Genomic DNA, 18,686 nt, shown 5'->3' with positions numbered 1-18,686 from the left:
TCTTCAAAGCAGAAAGCAGAGGGTATCCTGATGTCACTGTGAAATATTTTGGACAATCGGGGTATTGAGATGTTTGCATTAAAAGCACAACAATAGGTGCAAGAAATACAAACACCTTTGTCTTCAGGTGGCCGGTGAAAGACTGATTAAAGGAGATGCTGATGTGGAAACTTGAGACACCCAACAAGCCCAATTATTCAAACACTTAAGATCTGGAAAAGTTATCTCTGCCTCTATTGTGTGCGCATTCTTTTTTACCCCATTGAATAATTGCAGAACAAAGTCAAACTTGGTGCTCATAAAAACTGTAAGGGACAAGTGTACTCTGATTAAAATAGGATCTTGTCATAATTATCTTTATCGGAGGGGCATGTAATTCTTAATTCCATCCAGCTTTTTCACTCATACCCAGGTTTGGTAAACTAGAAAATGATCTCTGAAGATATTTTTTTCTTTGTCAATTTTAATTATACTTGCTCTGTAAAATGTCTTCTTATAACTGTTGAATTGATTTCCTGAGGTAAACTTTAGCTATTTTAAAGAGACAAAAACAAGAAAATACATTTTAGGATACTTTTGTTTCTTTGAACATGATAATTGTTGCTTGCTTTGTATATAAATGTGTTGATGATTATTAAAAACCTCAACAAATTGAAACCTTTTCTTTTAAGTGCTGCACTTTACTGAGCAAGTTTTAGAAATATTCCAATCAACTGATTAACAGCTGTAATTATTAGAAAACTGACCAGATAAATAAGTCAATTACCGTTTACATGTTAATGTTTCTAATCCTGCTTAGACAATGTAGTAGTATCGATTTTTCCTACAGGGGGCGCACTTTCTCTTTTTTCCTTATGTGGTGGTAAATTAGGTAATTCTTTTAACTTATATTTTTATACCAACTAAATCAATCAGCAGACTGTGAGCTACCATGTGCACAGGCCTTTAAATATTTCCAAAACAGCAGAGACTTGAAAGACAAAGTACCATTCAGTCACATTTATAAGTAGTCTTAAAACTTAAAAGGTGTTTTTACATGTGGGAGAAATATATATATCCTGATTTTATTTATTTTACTTGTTTGTCACAATTCAGTGTTTCAGAACATCAAGCCAATTGGTCATATCACAAGTGAACACAAAATGTAGTTTTAAATGAAAATGTTGATTAATATGTGGCTGAATTACAATTCTGCATACATAAGTGGGCCAGTATTCCTCCACAGCACTGTAAAATACTTCATGCCGGTTGTTATAACGGTTGATTTCAGTTGTTGCTGCAAAGCGTTGCACAACCAGTTGTTCAGTTTACGGGTCAATCACTTTTTCACACAAGGCCTTATGTCTAGATTTTCTGACTCCCTTTATAATATATGTCTTTGACTAATATTTAAATTGGTTTGATGTTCTAAAACAGTGCAGTGTGTCAAAAATAGGAAATGAGGAAGGAGACAAAACAAGGCAGTCTGGAAAATGAATAATTGGCCAACTACATTACTGGTTACAAGAAGTCTGATTGAATAAAGTCTCATTACTGAAAGGCTGCATGGACAAATCAACCTTTAAATACTTCAAGTAAATATAGGAAAATATTTCATCATGGCTTCTGGTAATATGCCCAATAACTTTTTAATTAAAAAGTTTGGCCCATGGCAGAAATCAAGTGAATCAGAAAAAAAAAAATTCTACAATTTCAGAAGCAATGGCTGAAAGGACATTGACGATGCAATATTTGGGGAATCTTCTAAAAGGTTTCCTTAAAGATTATTTCCAACTTTCTCAAAGTAACCTTTATAGAACCTCCATGGAACATTTTCTGCAGGTAATGCAGGAAACATTTATTTATGTACACTACGTAAAGCAGGAGCGACCATTTTAAGGCTGGTACAAACTTGGCACAGGTGGTTGATGGAGATAGACTATTATTTTGTCTTTTATTTTTTAGAGTATTTTGACCCCATCGGCCTAAAGGTGCTACCTTCTGGAAACTATCAAAGGATGTTCTATAAATTGTCTCTGGTGAGTATCTCCAACTGGCATGGAATAACCTTTAGAAAACATCCAGGAAATGTTCTCTAAAGATTCCGTACACCTTAATATATTTTTATTGAACTTTTATAGAACTATTATAGTTTTATATTAATACAATCACCAGAAGCAGAATGTATGCTGTTTTTTTAATATCTGTCAACCTTAAGAGATCTTTTGCTTCTTAAAATGGTTCAACAAGATACAGGAATGGCCTATACAGTAAATATTGACATATAGTTCATAACATATTTCTTTCATGCTTTCACAGCTAAAACATCCTCCTCAGCCATATAAAACTAGCATTTTCAGTTCAACTTTGGTTTTCAGCATTGTTTTCTCAGTTACTGTGTGAGGCAGGGAGTTACTAATCTCCTTTAACTACAATCTTCAAAAGAACAACTCAGTTTAAATATCCCAGGCCAATTATACTCATTTAATTTGTGAACTGTAATTACTTTAATCAGTCAGTGTCTACATGTGCGCCCATTTACACACACAGCAGTCACGTCTGCGTGGATATGCATGTGGGCTGCATTCTGAGCAGCTAGTGAGTCATTGGATTTTGCAGATCAATGGCTGCCAGTCGATAGACGGCTGAGTGCTTTGCAATGACCACCCTGTCCAAACACTACACGTTTTGTCAAGCAGCCAGGAAGGAGGTCACATAACAAATTTCCATGCACATCCCCCTTGCTTTCCATTTTCTCTATCATAAAATTGCCTCACAGTCCACCCGTACACACAAAAGCAGGCATACATGCACAGAGGATAAGCCGATGTATTCAGCCTGTGGTGGAGTTCTGAATCAGAGCAGGACTTTTTACACAGAGGCAGCCTAACGAAGACAACAGAGACAGCCAGTACAAAAAGGAGAAAAGAGGATTTGAAAGAAAGGAGAGGCTCGACGAGATAAAAGCTGACGAGAGTGAAGAGAGAAAAGAAGGAAACCAGGAACAAAAGAGAACATAAGATGCCCAATTTCACTGAGAGGGATTTAGAGCACGGTCAAAAACAGAAGCTTTGTCTGTAACTGTGAGAGGTCATTGCTGGGCTGAAAAGTGGAGTAAAGGTAGCAATTTTAGCTGCACTTGTTTTATAGTAGCTCTAGAAAACTGCGTGGGCGTGCACATTTCTGCTCAAGTGCGTTCTGTTTCCAGCAGAACAGAATCATTGCCATATAAAATCTTCCAGGAGCCGTGACAATAAGCTGCAAAAATAACACTAAAGTGACAAACATGTTGCACTCATGCATGTATGTTTCATAAAGGCAGTAGGAAGAAGCAACCTTTCCTGATTTATGGATGAATGACATTAAGGCAGCTGAAATATTCATGAGAACTGGGAAGCAAAGGTGCAGTTTCACTTGATTATTTTTGTACATATTGTGTTATTTATGTGTAAAGCTGTAAATTTAAGAATGTTAACTACAAGAGCTGCTTCACTTGGCTGTTCAGTGGCGTTGGGGTTAGCACTGTTGCCTTGTAGGAAGAAGATCTGGTTTAATCTTTCTGAATGAAGTTTGCATGTCGTCCCTGTGCCTATGTGGGTTCCCTCTGGCTACACCAGCTTCCTCTCAAAATATAACTGTTAGATTAGCTTGGCTCCACTTTACCCTTAGGTTTAAGTGTTAGAGTGCAGGGTTGTTTGTAGGTGTGCAGGTCTCTCCAGAGACCTGCACACCTACCTCTCACCTAATAACCGCTAGACAGAGTAGTATGTTCTGATATTTTTTGGACAGATTTTTTGATGGGAAGCACAATGTATTGTTGCATCAATTACGACAAATCAGCCCTTGATTTGGTCAAACACTACCACAACCGTGTTTGACCATGACTAGGATGTTCCTATTCCAAATTAATTGTCTAAAACTGAATTAGCTTTTGAGGAATGCAATGTGAGATTTCTGTTCTAAATGTTGGTTTGTACACTGGCATATTTGCTAACATAGTTGCCCCAACAAGGTCCTGGGCCAAACGTCTGACTAAGGGTTTCCTTCCACAGTCAAAAAACTTCAAACTTAAGAGTCTTGGAATGATAAAATGTTGTTTTGGTTTAATGCTAGATTAGCAGAATGTGCACCCTGATCCTATAGCTCTTTACTTATTTCAAAAATTATAGTGTTTAACTCCTAGCTTTTGCACATATTAATCAGACAGAAGGCTAAAAAAGAAGGCCTTTACAAGATGACATAAGAAGGCCAATTCATTTGTATAAAAAGCTAATATGTTTGTTGTCCACATATGTAATTTAAGATTTAGGCCTTTACGTTTTCATAAAGTTGCTGTGTTCTGCTCATTAGTTCTAATCTCATAGTGCATTTTTAAAATGCATCTTCTTCTTACTCAAGCACGAATGACCTCCTAAGGTTGTGCTACAGTAAAAAATTTTAAAAATCACTGATTTGCTTTAGAAAAATTAATACCTAGCTGCTTCCTACTGTATTCCACAAGCATCACTAGCATTGTGTATGTGTTGGAGTCCTTTGTCTTTCTCTTTCATTTTGTGTGACAGCTATGGGAATGTGTGTTTGTGTTAGTTTAAATCTGTTGCTTGAGAGTAAGAGCAGAGGGCGTGAATATGTGTGTGTGCTGGTTGTCATAGCAATCATAGTGGAGCATGTGATGGTGTCCAACGAGATTAAGGTAGATCAAGGTTGAAATGTGTTGTGTGTAAGAAGAAAGGTTTCCTTTAGTGTCCACACTTCTCAACTCATCATCTGCTCAAGAGTCACAAGTGAGTGTGACATTTAATTCGTGTTGGAGCAAAAAAAAAAAAAAAAAAAAATTATTTTATTAATTTTAGGTGTGTCTCATTAAGATTTTCTCAAAAAGTTTATTTGATTGAATTCACAATAGCAAAATAAATATCTTTTTCTTTTTTTTTTTTTTCAAAAATCACACTGCAAGCAACTTGGGTTTTCTGCCTATCTAATCTTACTCCATACTTTGGGACTTTAGTTTCTACATGAACCACATTTTGTGTGTGTTAAATCATATTACAATGTTTATAGAGAATTTCTGGAGAACACTGTTTTTATAAGCTTTTATTCATAACAGTTTTTCTGTTACTAATGTGTTTCAGTTTTTGGCTTGAATTACTGAAATAAATCAACTGTTAAATAATAGACTAATATGTTTTCCAATGAAAAGAAAACAAGATGTTTTAATTTGTTTAAACCATCTTTATCTGCAGCCTCACACTACAGTTAAACATTGGGTTATGCATCTATGTGTAAATGTCTCCATTGCAGGTTTCAGTCCAGTGCTCACAAATAACCCTCTCTAAGATGTTTGTGGCACAGAGTCATGGACGTTCCAGTCTGTTGCATTTGTTTATACTCACTGTGTGAGTATCATGACCGCACATTGTAAGGTCATGACACCAAAAGGTGGAATGGTACAGCTCTGCATGCATGCTTCTCATGTGCCCTGAAGGACAATCTTAGTTTGTTGTTATTGCTGACATGATTAACAGAAACATTTTTGTGGGCCTCTGAAAGGACAAGCCTTACAGAAGCAAACACAAAAATACAAAGCCTGATTGTCATTCCAGATTTTTGCCTGTTCATGTCAGCTATTTAATAAAATACTTACAGGGGGAACAGCTGTAGGACTTTGTCCTACCTCGTATCTGGACAAAACAGCACACCTGATCGCTCTTACCTTCTCACATCCTATTCACCTGCAACAGGCTGATTAAATATCAAAATTTGCAACTGGCTTATCAAATATGTAAGCTTACCTCGGGGCATAGAAGTACGCATATTATCTGATCAGAGACAAGATCTGAAGTTCTTTTTCTTCCCTTTTGCTGCTTAATCCTATTGTGCTATATTATTGTTTGCTTTTATTTCAATGTGGTTCTTAGCTTTTAGCTAAATGAAATAAATATTTGGATTTTTTGACTAGGCCTGCTGTGTTAGCAATTACACATGTGAGGTATTGGAGGAAAAAATTGACTTATGTTTACTGCAATAAAAGCCACTTATTTTTCAACTTCTTACACAAGAAATCAACAAATCAAAAAGTGTGGACGATTTTCATTGTAAGTGCCTTTATTGAGGGACTGTGGCTCAATGGGAAGAGTAGGAGAAGTTGTTGGTTTGATTTCAACTTCTACTTTCCACAGTGTTCATGGGAAGATTCTTAACCTTAAGTTACCTAAGATCTGCATATCTGTGTACTATATGCACATCTGTGAGTGTGATTGGATGAATGTGGCTATAGTGAAAAAACACTTTGAGTTATTGTATGACTAGAAAAGAGATGTATAAATCAGATCCATTTATTTACCATTCATAAAGATAGCTCATTCAAATGCTGTTCACGACTAACCTCTTTATTAAATCAAATCCTGCTTCCATTATGCATTTAGCCCTGCATGAGTTCTGTTGGATTTACATTATCTGATATATTTAATGATTACAACGACTCTAATTTATATTCAAAAAGCTATCCATTTGTTAACAAATTACATAAAAAGTAAATAATAATAATAATAATTTTTAGTTGAAATTACACTTCTAAGACTGCAACAGGTATTCTGACATTTTTAAATATTGACAAATTTTAGTGCCCGGCAGTTTTCCAACAGAGTGAGGCTGTTTGTTCATGCCAGGTGTTAAAAAGTTCATGTGTTTCCACTATAAGCATCAAACCATTGGCTGCCGTGCCAACACATTTACATTTGGCTTTACAGCTACATATTTTTCTCCGTGACATCTTTGTTAAAGTGAACTAACAGTTCCCTGACATAGCAGGACAGCCAAGAAATGCAGGTTTTTGCCTGTCGCTGCATGCATTAATTATGGATTCCATGCAAAATAGATTAGATCTGCAACTTCATTTAGTAGCCAAGAAGTTCATGGCTCACATGGCGGTGAACCCAATTCCTGTCCACCCAAATGGAGCCCACCCTAACTTAGAAATGAAAAATGAGCCGATTTATGACATTATGGCCTTATTTTAATGGTCTGAGTTGGAGGATATTACATTCCTTATCTGCGACTCAGTGGTCATTTAATATCTGATGGAAACTATGGAATATGCTGACTTTAATTATTACTCATATGCATTATAAGCCATCATATGGGGAACAGCATTTGTGTTTATTTTGCATGCCTTACATCATTTTTCTCACTGTAACTTACTCTAGCAACATGAACAGGAAAGTTGTTGTGTCATTGTTTTGATAATTCTTTTGTTTGCTGCGGGACATGCTCGACTTTGAAAATTCATCAGACTGTTTGTATGTTGTCTCCAATTGTTTCCCGGTTTTGGATGCTTGTATGACAACGCTGACCTCCATTTGTTTTCCTGGATGAAAACTCACAGAGAGTCTTGTCTTTGGGCTTCTTCACGGTCACTTGCCAGAAAGGATCTCGCAGTATGCATCATGAATGAGGCACATAGAGAGGAAACAGGTTCCTGTCTGTAATAGGATTTGATGGATTTGGTGCTGTCATTTTTGCTGGCTGCAAATTTTGACTGTAGATACAAAATTACATCTCAGTGCGGACACAAATTCACAGGCAGCATCTTCATATTTAATCATATTCATGCATTTTACAGTAGGATAGACCAAAGTTTCTTCTGTAGTCTGAGAATATCCAAAACCACCTCAGGTTGTGTGGCTTGTGTGAAGTATCTTGCAAAAGTATTCATTTTCCTTGAGGTTCCTTACATTTTGTCACAGTCACTAAGTTCAATGTACAATTTGTTGTAATAGATCAACACAAAGCACCGAAGAGCTATGAGGTGGAAAGATAAAAGAATACTTGGTTTCTGAAGTTTATCACAAAGAAAATTCTGAAAATTTTCTTTGTGTGCATATGCATTAAGATCCCTTGAGTCAATACTTTGTAGAGTAATCTTTTGTTATGATTACAGCTGCAAGTACTTGCATCTGTAAAGTTATTAGAGACTACAACGTCTAAGAACTTTGCTTTCAACAAAGACTTTCCTCTTGCCATTCTTCTGTTACCCAGTTTGTATGGTTTATGACTAACAGTGTTTCTGGTCAACAGATTGTCCCGCCTCATCCAGAGCTACCATAGGACTCCTAGAGGCTTGTCTGGCTCTCCTTGCCTGGCCTGTCTGTTCAGTTGGACAGCATTTCCTAGTGGGTATATAGTTGTGCAATTAATTTTCTAGTTTCAGGTGATCAGCTGTAGAGTGCTTGATTATTTGTGGAGAATTAGAGTGACTATACATTAAAATAATTTTTTTCCATATTATTACTGACATCTCAATTTTCTTCCACATCACAACTATCCACGACTTTGTCTACGATATAAAATGATGATGAAACACACCGACGCTTGTGGTTGTGAAAAATATTTTTGCAAGGCATTGTTTATTTTTAGCTTGAAAGGAGGATTTTTCTAGATGTAGAAATGTTTAGCACGCTTTTAATTTGAGGATTCTTATCTGTTTTTGTGGAAAGAGTACTTTACTATACAGCCTGCTATCGACTCTCTTTGCCCCTAATGGGTTGTGCTTATTGCCCAGCTGACGAACAATCTATGGTAAAAGAATGTTTAAGCTTCAGCAAGGATCTTTTCATGCAGCACAAGCATTAGTCTATTGCTTTACATGGCCTTCTCAGTTATTTTTAAGCATTTTCTTCCACTGATTGTTTCTTCTCGTTTTCAAAGTGAACCTCTGACAGTCTCTGTCTTTGTTTTCTTTCCTTTCCAGTAAGGAAATATAAACTCTTAATCTCTCTCTTCTGTTCAGACCAGAAATATTGAGTACAAACACACATAAGAACAGCAATTATGCAGTACCTTGCGAAAGGTTCTCATAAATTTCTAACCTTTTCATACTTCAGCATTTAAAGATGAAGTTTTATCTTACTAATGAATCAGTATTTTATAGAAACATGTGAAAATATGTCATGTTCTTTGTAATACTGAGCCTTAGTCTTACATTCACATTGTTAGATATCTCTCACATAAATAGACATAGTGATGTTAACCATCATGAATATTTGATGAAACAATACAATGTAAGAGACTCATTATTCTGTTCTCAGACCAGAAAGATGGAAAGATTATAACCAGTGGCTTGACTTAGCTCAGCTCAAGCATCTTGCAGAACATCTCATCAAACAGCTGTTGAATCTAGATTACTCTTTAAATTAGAAAAACGTCATTAGCTTCCCTCTGTTTTCTAATTTTAGTTCCATTTTAATAATCTATGTGTGAAAGGAGCATTTAAAGTAATCAACACACATAGGGAATATATCCTAGAAATTGCTATCCAGCTGTACAGTTCACATGGGTCTGTGGCTTCATTTACGAGGGAAATGGGAAGACATCAGGAGTCAAAGCTTAATGAGACAGTCATAAAGGTGAAATTCCATTTGGCTCTTTTTGACATGTGTGCCGGATCATTTGTGCAGGAAATCTAAATATGGAAACTACAGTTAACTTCAAATTCCATCATGTATAACTTACAGTATGATCTCCTTTTCACCAAAGTGAATTATTCTTGTACTTATCACTTGCCATTTTTGGTGATAGAAAATAATAAAATAGTTAGAAAATGTCATATATATTTAATAGATTTAAAGAAATTTGAGAAACATTTTCCTTTTATCCTTCTGCTTCTTCTCTTAGTTTTCTACATTCGTCCTTCAATCGCATATCAATAATAGAGCACTTTCATATGTAAACAGTTCTACCAGGTGTTTTAAGGGAAAATATAGAAACCATAGAGACAAACATAGGCATAGAATCATTCAGGATCAATAAATAAAAGAGATCCAAGAACTAATAAACTGCAGATTTTGTTATGAATCACAAAGCTGCATTCGGGATTTGTAGAAGGACAAAGGACAAATTTTAACCTAGACTAAAAGCGTAATAAAACTGTGAAGCAAGTTAATGGAATTTAGGGAATGGAATAATCATACCTGAAATTGAAACAAAGGTAATAATAATACTTATAAATGTTCAGTTTTAAAAAAATCAAGACAACTAGCTAGATAATGACAACCAGCCATAAGTAATATATAACTGGATTTTTTAAATAAACAAATAAATAAAAACAAATATTTTCAAATAAGCACATTTAGTAGTCTTAGGTAAAACATTAATTAGACTTAGATAAAATGAGTAATCAAAGTCATAAAAAATTTACAATAAATAAATAAATACTTTAGTTGTAACAGAAAAGCTAAATTGACACGTTTTTGATCCTTTTTATTGTGCACATTTTGAGAACAATAATTGCTGATTTTTATTGCTTCATCAATGAAGGCAATTTAGGCAAAGCCCTTTAGTCCTTCCCAATGTGGTTAACTGCGAAACTGTCCAATTGCAGTCTATCTTGGATAAAGGCAGGGCTGCTCAACCCAATGAATATTAGGTAAAATCACCTGGTGTCTGTATTTTGAACATCACTTAGTAATTTCTCTTTTGACCCTTCTGCATCTCCTTCTGAGCATGTAATGTTCAGAATACTGGATCTGAATTTAAAACAGTGCCATCTGTGCGTAACCTTTCTTTTTCCTTGGGGGATAATTTATACTATAAAGTTACGACAATTAAAACTGAATGCATCATCTTTCCAAAGGAAGATGGACTAGTTGAGGATTCAGGAAATTTCTTTTTGTATGAACACATACATTGTTGAGAATCAATAGTGCTAGTAAAGGAGTGCATTTTTATAACAGCATTTCTCTGTTCACCTTGCATGGGTCAGTAGACCAACCTCATTGTACTATTGCAGATTGTATGTTGGTACAAGTAGAATAAAGATTTATCTTATCCCTTTCATGCATAGTGGTCACTACAGTGGACAGCTATCTAAAAGCCATTTTGTTGTGCTTCTTGTGGTTTTTTTTCTTATAAATGGATACAGACCACTGAAGTGGACACTAATGCATCATAAAATACACTATAAACTACTGGCCATCAGCGGCAAATGCAAGAAATAATTTTTGTTAAATCAAATATGGCCGACAGACAATAAAGCATGCCAACCAACCCTGTCCCTCCTTCTACTATAGACGATTCTTGCAGGTAAAAAAAATATTGTGACATCACATAACCCCTAAAGGACAATACTACTGACATGTTTTTTTAAAATAACATATTTGTATTTGGAAAAAATTACAATAGATCACTTAAAAAATAAAATAAAACATTATTTACAGAATTATTTTCCCTAACTTTTTTATGCCTTGAGAAAATAAATAAAACAATTTTTTTAAAATCCTGACACAAAGGATCATAATTCATGCATGAAAGGATTATTTTATCTTGGACATATTTTCAAGCAATAGAAGCTTATAAAAATAGCACTTTGCTTTTTTGTTTATGTCAAACCATGAACCAAAAACAGATTCATAAACTTTACCCATCCACTCAAACTGAGCACAGAAAAGTATCATCAAAAGATTTGCCTGTCTCATACAGCAAGAAGGTCCTGGGTTTGAATCCTGGCCCAGTGTCTTTCTGCTTGGAGTTTGCTTATACTCCTTGCTTGTACATCCATGGGTTCTCTCCAGGTACTCTGGCTTCCTGCCACAGTCTAAACACATGACTGTCAGGTTGCTTGATCTCTCTAAATTCTCATTAGGTGTGAGTGTGTGTGTGCATGGTTTGTCCTGTCTGTCTCTGCCATCACCTTTGTGATGGACTGTCGCCTCTCATCTGTTGACCGTAGAAGATAGGTGACCTATATCTCCGGTGACCCAACAAGAGATAATCATGTTGGATAATGAATGGATGGATGATTTAATTTAGAAACTTTGAAAGCACTACATAATTATAAATTAATTTAGGCGTTAAAGGTTTAATAAAAAAATTTTAAACTTGGATGTAATTACATTCTGCTTAATCTTCTTTATAAAAGAAAAATGTGTTCTGTTTCTATTGTGGGTGCTGACTGTACCTCTGATAACTCAGCAAAGTTTCTGACTGCCCCCCATTTGCTTCAGCATGATTGTAGGTCTTGTCTGCAGTGCAGCAGCCTAGAGGAGCTGAGATTCATAAGAGCATATTCCCAAATATTTGCTGTCAGATCTTCTTCAAAGAGATCTTTTACAGTTGAAACCAGATGTTTACATGTGCAATTTAATAAGACACATACACCTTTTTTTCCCGGTGGTCTGAGGTTAATTCACATCAAATTCATCTTGTTTTAGGTCAATTCGAATTACCAAAATTATTTCTATTTCATAAATGCAACAATAATGAATGGAGGTATTTTAGGGCTATATCTGGAAGACACTGCTTTCTTGTTCTTGGGAACCATTTCCAGGTGCTTGGAGTTGTCATGTTCATGTGTTCAAACAGTTCTACACAAGTACAGCTATGATAGGAATGTCTAACCATCAGACCATTCAGGAAGGTGTCTCAGAGATGAATATGTTTTAGTTTGAAATATGCAAATTGATCCCAGAAGAAAAACTTTGTAAAGTCTGGCTTTGGCTGTTAAGTCGGTGTCATTATCCACAGTGAAATGCGTCCCGAACCAATGTTGGCTGAAAGGCCACTCCATTGAGGAGGTAAACATTACTCTTAAAGAAACATAAACAGCAGTTCAAAGACAATGCTATTAAATGTTGAGGATATGCAATTTTTATGTGATGTTTGTATACCAAACTGTTATCAGATAAAAAAAGGATCTGGCTATACTTTCCATTAATATGAATGGGTCACCCCGAAATGCTTGCTAAATGTACTGAAACTTGGACAAACTGCAGCTGCACACAGAGAAACATCTTCATTTGTAGAGACATTTCTGGAGCAGATCTGACCTGGTTTAAGTATTAGATTTAAAAGCGCACTCATATTTAAGTTAGCAGATTTTAACAAATAGCTTAGTAAATTTGCTTGTTAATTTCCCAACAAAATTTTTAAATTCTTCATTGTTTTGTAGGATTTCTTGTAAATCTACTTAATGAGTGTTGGGCAGCCTTCCAATGCAATGTGCAATTTTTGCATTATAGCATGCTTTATTCTTTAAACCTAGTGTGTTTCTGTACGCTTATGATTATTTTTTATGAACATGTGTGTATTGGAGGGAGTGATGGGCTTTCAACAAGAGCGCATGTTGGCTCTTCGGATATGATCATTTACTAGACAAATAAAAAAATAATAAGTGAGCTCTTATGGCAGCCAGGTTGGACCACAAACACATCAAAGCAAGGACAGCTGCCAGAAGCATCCATCACTCCCCAGAGAGACCCTGAACACTGGCCTGCTGTTTGTTGCAGCTCTATTTACTTGAATGTTTCTTTTTATGGAGCTTTTCTACACTTTTGCCCTTCTAATCCAGGACAGACGTGCTTCAGACAGCAGAACATGCTGATTGGGTTTTACACGTATATGACGCTTTTGTTAGTCTTTAAAATGCTCATTTGTGTTATTTCCAGCACAAATAAATCAGTAAATAAATAAATTATTGGCGCTCATGATCCGTCTTGTAATAGTACATCTTCAACTGATAAGAAGTTTCTGTTCTCAACAAGGATCAAATTTATGACTGTATGTTTTTAGAACTCTGCTTAAGTAAACACAGCAGGGAGTATGAGGCTGCTGCATAAATTGTCTCTAATTTGACAAATTAGACTTGATGCCATGTTTCCCACATGAGGGAATTTAAAAAGGAGGCTCATGCACCACCACGACACAAGGGATGGAGGACGATTGTTAAAGTGAAGCAACAGGATTTTATTGACACTCCAAAAGGTTTTACCTCCTATAGCAGCGACTGGAGTTCTCTGGGAACAACAGCTGGCCTATCAATTCCAATACCAGCACTGTGGCTATTTGTAGTTCAGCAATACCTACAGCAATAAATTCCCTGACACAAAGAAAGAGGAGCACACAGTTACAGTATGCACTAGTCAACACATCACTTCCACACTTTACACCATCATCTCAATCCAATGTTCTTGCCTCACAAACTGGGGCTTTACCCTGCTAGACACATGAGAACACAAATATTTTGAAACAGAGAAGCTCCAGCTCCCCCTCCTTCCAAGTGATGAGAGTGCCTTATTTCATTTGATATGAGACGACAGCAGGAAACTCCTCCAGGCTGCAAAACACGGACATCAATTTCAGGCACTGTGGGTTTACACGGGCAGCGCTCCCAACGCGCAGAGACAAAGGCACACTGATTATCGTCGGGTATAAATATTAGATGGGAAAATATTAAAGGTTGCAGGTGAGGCAGGATTTCTATAAATTTTTTAGGGGGGCATTTAGGCCAAGGACAAGTATTCCTGGGCTTCGAAACATCCATCCACAGTGCCTTTGCAGAAGTATTCAATACCCTTGAATTGGTTTTAGTTACAACACAAATGTTGTATTTTATGGGAATTTTATGTGATGGAACAACACAAAGTAGAGCTTAATTGTAAGGAGGAAAAAACTTACATATAGATTTCATAAACCATGCAAATAAAATCTGGAAGGTGAAATTTTTACTGTAATACTCCTCAATAAAAATGGCCAACCAACTTTTTTTTGTAAACTTTCTTGAGAAATGATCAGATTATTTCTAAACAAAGTCCACCTGTGTGGAATTTAACCTCAGTAAAACACCAGCTGTTTGGTGAAGGCCTGAGAGAACATTAGTGACCAAGAATTTAAAAAGGAGGGGAAACATGTCACTGAAGACCTGAGATGAGGTGAAGTTCGACTATCCAGCAAAGTTGCAAACTTGAACACACAAACAGAGCAACAATGAACTTGCTTTGATCAAAGCACATGCACGTATTAACTTAAGTCAAATTATGAATGGCTAACAATACTTGAAAATGTGTGTTTATGTTCTCCATGCAGTCTGACTGGGATTCAGCAATTGTGCAAAGAAAGTAGTGCAATTACCGCCTTTGTATTTTCTACGCTGGAAGTGACATACCCCAAAAGACTTGTAGCTGTAACTGCAGTGAAAGCTGCTTCAACAAAGTATTGACTCCTAGGGGGGCTGGATACAAAAGCCTGCTACACTTTTCACACATTTCACAAAAATGTATCATGTTCATTCCTCTGCACAATTATTCACAAAATTTTGGGGGGCTGTCATAATAACCCCCAAAAATAAATTTGATTTTTTGCTTGTTTTTGTTTGTTGAAAAGAGAAAAAAATTAAAGGGATTTGAATGCTTTTGACAGACACAAACAGGCCCGCTGTATACGGTTAGGTTAGGTTAGATGCTTATAATATTTTTTAGCCAATCAAAAACTCGTTCAAAAATAATTCCAGATCTATACCTGATTTCAAACCTTTAAAATATATCTGTTCTTAAGTAAATAAACCATGCACAGGAAGAATAAATTCCTCAATTGAAAAAATTAATTTGCATCTCATTATCTCAGTTTAAATGACTACAACTGTAAAATGCAGTCTTGTGGCTTGCGGTCTAATGAACAGTTTCCACATGGTTTGTTCATCATTTTTCAGTTTCTAACCTTTGCCCAAACCAGTCCTCAGGGAATGACCAATTACAGAGCTTTTATTTTCACCCTACACCAACCCAGACGTGTTTATGGCTCCTCGCTGCGCTTGGATGTATGTTTGCTCTGATGCCATGAGTAAATCAGTGCTCAGTGCCCAACTCTGTGATATCTATGGCACCACTTTTTTAAACACCAGTGACTGCAAGCTGTCTAACTCAAGAGAATGAGAAAATGTAAACAATATCTCATGTTTTTGTTTATGTTTTCACTTCTAGTTTCTTACACACTTTTTCTACCCTTTTCTCGCAAATGTTTTAAACTCATGGCTCACTTTCCTCATCTTTACTTATCATTAGGTCCCCTATTCTCCACCTGCCCCCAATAACCTTTTCTCTCTAGTTTATGTCCAGTCTTCCCACAATAAAGTTGTGATAAATACCACTATTGCCTATTGCTGCAGTTTTTCACAGTTTTCACCTGGATAGTCATTGATGTTTCTTATAAGTTTTTCTTTTTGTAGTGTGGACTCATATATATCATAATTGGGTGGACCAGTTTATTGTAAATACCTCACACTAATATTAATTAAATGTCCCTTTGCAAACATAGAAAACTGGCAACACTTTCTGTAGCCAACAGGAAGCTCCTGTCATAACTCTATCTGTATATTTTAACCTACCGTATATTCTAAGCAGAACTGGTTGACTTCATTTGAACTTGTTGGTTTCCTGGAACAGATAAACCTTTCAGCATAGTCAATCTTCCAAGCATTTTCATTATGTAGAAGACACGGCCATTCCTCATGCTAGATCCTAGCCTCTAGTCTATCTGCATCTTAAATCATTTTCAGATGTATTTGGTGTCTATATCCTGTTGGAACCCCCACCTCTATTCAAGTGTTAGTCACCTAACCAAGGTGCCAACACTTAAACGAATGAAAATTGGTGAGGATGTTCAATAACAACCTGCAAACCACCAGCCATTTTGAACTGAGATAAAATACTAGTCACTGTTCAAAATGAAGTTTTTTGAGTTTCATCATGGACTTAGAGGGTTCCACCATGAAAGAAATTTCTGCTCCAAGACATATTCCTTCAAGCTGAGCGTCATTTTGCAGCTACTCACATGGACAAGTCAAATGTCTTCTAGAGAAAAGTTTTACTATCAGATGAAAAAAGATTGAGCTTTTTGATCACAATAAAGTTTTAGAGGAGTCCAGGTGAAGCTTTCCAGTACAGATACAATTATTAAGCACAGTGGTGGCAGCCTCATGCTGCGGGAATTCATGTATTGCACAGAGTTAACCGAAACAATTAGGGTGGAAGATTTTTTCCTAGTCTGACTACTTAATCTCAACTGAAGAGGAAACTAGTTAAAACTTGTTAAGACTTTTGAGAGTTGCAACCAGACAACTGGGCTAAGAGTAGGATTCTGGAATGACCTGAAAACTGTGTGGTATGTTACTGGAACTGCAGTACATTTATAACATATGTTAAGCGTTAGATTAAATGAGACTGTTGATGATATTACTGCATAAACGTTTGTCCTTTCTACATCTCACAAATTAGAGCAACATTTTCAGCAAATGAAATGAAAATCATCATTCAATCTCATAAATAGAGGGTGTCTCTATTTATCTTACTCGACACATATTTATTAAATATGTTTATAAAAGTGCATGAATTTTAAATGCGACAGCTGTTTATTGGACTTTTTGTGAATTGTTAGTTTTGTCTTTCTGGGTGCCTTCTTTATTTTTGTGTGTGTGTTAAACCACTACCAGCTTTAATGCCTCCCTTTGCAGAACACAGTGACCCTCGAGAAAGTGAGAAGTTGATCACTTCTGCAGCTTTATTGCCTCAAAGTAATAATCTGCAGATGTTCTCTGTCCCAGTAAGATGACTCTACGTTTATATTATATGTGCCTACTGTCACACACACACGCCCACAGACCCATAAGCTATCTGAACACTAGTATCATCTGTGGGGTCACACAGGATATCACAATTTATTTAATGTTGCCTTGTATCAGGATTACTGGTTTCATCTGAGGTTCTACCCAACAAATGTGATTAAAGGTGCCAAAAGAAACTGGTAACCAATCACAACATCCTGAGGTCTAATATTATAAGTGTAGTCCCCATTGTAGTGCACAGTTGTAATGTTTGTTTGTTGGTTGACTTGTTTTTTTGGGAAATGCAAGTGCAGTTTATAAAACATGAAGTTTGTGAAAAAAAAAATCTAAACGTTTTGTCACTCATTTCAGAAACATGAATCTGGTATGTAGATTCATTAGCGCATAGATTTTTCAACCATCTTATCCTTATAACTTCTGTTATTAGCATAATTCATTATTCATTCTCACATTTCATTTAGGCTCTTCTCTTAAAGAAATTCTCTGCCTTTTTATGTGTTAAAATGTTTGTGTGATGTTGGTTTTGTCTTTATGGTCCTTTGTTTCTGTGTGCTTGTCTTCGGTTTTCTTGGAAGCACTTTGTGACAAGTGCTTTATAAATAACTTTAACTTGATTTGACTGTTCTGTCATGCAATATCATAATGGGATTACAACATCTCTTTAAAACACAACTACATTATGAACTGATGTCAGGAAGATGGGCAGTGAGAGAGAGGTTTTCTGACAGCATTGTGCTATGCAAATGTATTTTTGAATATTTATAAGTTTATGTCAAGGGTATAAAGAATGATTGTGAATTTATTTGTATTTTTACTGTGATATATTTAATTCAACCATGTATATAGATGCAGTTACAAATATAGAATTACATGCACTTTATAAAAAAATGCCTTCCTCTTTTTCTCACCATTTGACATTAAATCAGACTCATCAAATGTTTCTCGTTTTAGGTGAGTTAAGATTCCCAACGTTTTTTGTGTTTGCTAAATACCAGAATTCCAATTCGACAATAGCTGTAGAATAACGTAGTCCAGTTGATTTCACATAATGTTTCTGCATGAAACGTCAAGTATCTATTTTGTCAAGTGAAACAGTCCCTCTTGCAGCGTTAGCTCCTCAAAACACGATTCTTTCCACATACAAATAACTTTTTGTACTACAAACCAACCTATAACAAAAAGATTTTGTGAAATTTCATATCGTACAAAGTAAAAAAAATAGCCTTTATTGCTTCTTAAATGGTACGTGCACACACTGGTTTTAAATGCCTCTTTTTGTGGTTCTTGAAAGATATTTGGCTGCACAGTTCTGAACAAG

The sequence above is a fragment of the Gambusia affinis genome, linkage group LG11 (genome assembly GCF_019740435.1).
Source record: "Gambusia affinis linkage group LG11, SWU_Gaff_1.0, whole genome shotgun sequence".
NCBI classification, from domain to species: Eukaryota; Metazoa; Chordata; class Actinopteri; order Cyprinodontiformes; family Poeciliidae; genus Gambusia; species Gambusia affinis.
This window is presented reverse-complemented; position numbering follows the sequence as displayed.